Below are 3076 nucleotides of genomic sequence, written 5' to 3'. Positions count from 1 at the left end.
CATCTAGCTACTGCTATGGACCCATGGTCCAGGGGTGAACTACTCACTCATCACTCCGGAGGCGACCATGGCGGTGTAGAGTCCTCCGGGAGATGAATCCCCTCTCCGGCAGGGTGCCGGAGGCGATCTCCGAATCCCCCGAGATGGGATTCGCTGCGGCGGCGTCTCCGTAAGGTTTTCCGTATCGTGGCTCTCGGTACCGGGGGTTTCGCGACGGAAGCTTTAAGTAGGCGGAGGGTCAACGCGGGGGGCCACACGAGGGGCCCAGGGGGTAGGTCGGCGCGGCCAGGGCTTGGGCCGCGCTGGCCACCCCTCTGGCCGCCTCGTGGCCCCACTTCGTTAGATCTTCGGTCTTCTGGAAGCTTCGTGCAAAAATAGGACCCTGGGCGAAAGTTTCGTCCAATTCCGAGAATATTTCTTTACTAGGATTTCTGAAACCAAAAACAGCAGAAAACAGCAACTGGCTCTTCGGCATCTTGTTAATAGGTTAGTTCCAGAAAATGCATAAATATGGCATATAATGTGCATAAAACATGTAGGTATCATCAATAAAGTAGCATGGAACATAAGAAATTATCGATACGTTGGAGACGTATCAAGACTCAAGTTGTACTACTCGAACATCTTCTTTTGCCGAAGTTTTTCCTGCAAGTCTTTGTAGTTCATCCGATACATTTTCTTTATGCAAGGGATAACGAATAACGTGCCCAACTTTTGTTGGTTAACTGCCGATGGCAAAACAACGTTACCCTACACAGAATCAAGTCCCCGGGCATGATCCTCGGAGTGCGAAAAAGTTTTATCGGGTGCGCGTTCAGCGCTCCCGATGGGAGTAGCCCCGAGTCCGAGCACGGGCGCTTACGTCCAGGTGCAGACTCGAGTCACGTTTTCCCTTCGAGTCTTTATTCTATCGGGTGCGCGCCAGCGCTCCCGATGGGAGTAGCCCCCGAGCCTAGGTGCGGATGCTCGCAATCCGTGCGTAGGCTCAAGTTGGTCACCCGACACTTTCTTATCTCTTCGTATGTAATCAACAGTGCTCATGACGTCACTAATGACACGCCGTTGTTGTGACCTGATTGACAAGACTTGACCCCCCGGGCCCACCCTAGTTCTGCGTAGGCAGTTTTTAGGTTTTGACCAGTGCACGCGCAGCGACCGAGGCGTTTTCCTCGATTTTCGCGCGACGTGGGAATAATGGGCCGCCGGTTCCATCCTGTTTTCAAGCGCCACATGTACAGCTAGATTTGCACCACCTCCCACGACGCCCACGGAGTTATGGCCACGATCTCATGTTAATCCTTATGGTATAAATAGAAGGCTTCCTCATTTTTACTTTTTTACACCTCCTACTGCTCATCTCCTTCGCGCATCCTCTCCTTCTTCCTGCATCCTTCCCCCAGAAGCTTCAAGCGCCATGGGTAAAAAGAAGGGAGCTAGTGCTTCAGACGCGGCCAGAGTTAGCCGTGATTGGAGCGCCTCCGCCATTTCCAATCGCGACATCAACAAACTGCGGGCCCTCGGATTCATCTCCGCGTCTGAGGACGATATTCGCCTTCCAGGTGCAGTCTCTCGCCCAAAGCCCCCAAAGGGCTTCACCGTCATGTTCACTGCTTTTTTGTTTCGTGGCCTTTCTCTTCCAGCGCACGAATTCCTTCGTTCTCTTCTTTTCTTCTACGGGATTCAGCTCTGGCAGCTGACCCCAAACTCCATCCTCCACCTCTCTATCTTCATCACTGTCTGCGAAGCCTTCCTTGGCATTGACCCCCACTGGAGTCTCTGGAGGAAGATCTTCTACGTGAAGCGCCATAATGACAGCAACGGCCCCCCCGTCATCGGTGGCGTTGGCTTTGTTGTTAAGAAGGAAGTCGACTACTTCGATTATCCAATGAAGGAGTCCGTCCAAGGCTGGCGCAACAAGTGGTTTTACCTGCGAGACCCGTCGGTGCCTGGGCGACGCTTAAACCTTCCTCCCTTTGAAGATAAGCTGATAGCTAAGCCGAAGAAATCTTGGCAAAACATTCTTTCTCCCGAAGAGAGACTGACAGCCGACAGGCTGTTCGACCAAATAGTCATTCTGAAAAACACGGGAGGCCTGACAATGTGCGGTACTGAGGTTGTCTCAGTGTTCCTCCAACGTCGAGTGCAACCGTTAATGTCTCGCCCCCACCAGCTGTGGCTTTAGACGGGCAAGGAGGATGAGTCCAGAGTTAGCTCTGCCGAACTTTTGGCTGAAGACCTCCGGGACGAAGTCCGCCGCTTAACGTGCCTTAGTATGAGGGACAACATCGTCCTGACATCGGCTCGTTCTCCTTATGATTCTGATCATCCTCCAGCTGAGGTAATCCTTTGTCTTGTTTCTTTTCTTCTACTGTTATTATTTTCTTATCCGTCGTGTCTCACAAACTTCTTTTCCTTCGGCAGGCGCTTGCTGCTGCCCGATGTTATCCTCCTACACCCGAAAGCGGTGTGGTACTAGAGGATGACGACGGGGATTCTGACGGAACTGAAGAGGCCCCGCATGCCCTTGAGGATAGCGATGTCCAAGAGGAAGAGACTGCTGAAGATGATGCCTACATCAGGAGTAGGCGTCGAAAGCAGGTGCACGATGAATTTATCACTACGGCTGAATCAAGTCCCAGCGGAGGAGATAATGATGCCGATGAAACTGCCGTGCCACCTCCCGTCATGAAGAGTTCAACAAGCTTCTTTGCAGGCGAAGATGACCTTGACCCGTGAGTGTCTTATACCCCTTTCTCGATTTATTTCCCATCATCTTGCATGCTAAGTGTGCACTATTTTTAAGTAGCTCTGATGATGATGATGATGATGAAGTCCCTCTTGCAAAGAGGGTCAAATTTGTCTCCGAGAGAGCTGCATCGGCTAAGGAATCCAACCCCTCTCCCGCGAAATCGACGCCCCCTGATGCGCGTAGATGTACACGTCCGTTGGGAACCCCAAGAGGAAGGTATGATGCGTATAGAAGCAAGTTTCCCTCAGTATGAAACCAAGGTTTAATCGAACCAGTAGGAGCCAAGAAGCACGTTGAAAGTTGATGGTCGCGAAATGTGATGCGGCG

This window comes from Lolium rigidum, chromosome 1 (assembly GCF_022539505.1).
Source record: "Lolium rigidum isolate FL_2022 chromosome 1, APGP_CSIRO_Lrig_0.1, whole genome shotgun sequence".
NCBI classification, from domain to species: domain Eukaryota; kingdom Viridiplantae; phylum Streptophyta; class Magnoliopsida; order Poales; family Poaceae; genus Lolium; species Lolium rigidum.
This window is presented reverse-complemented; position numbering follows the sequence as displayed.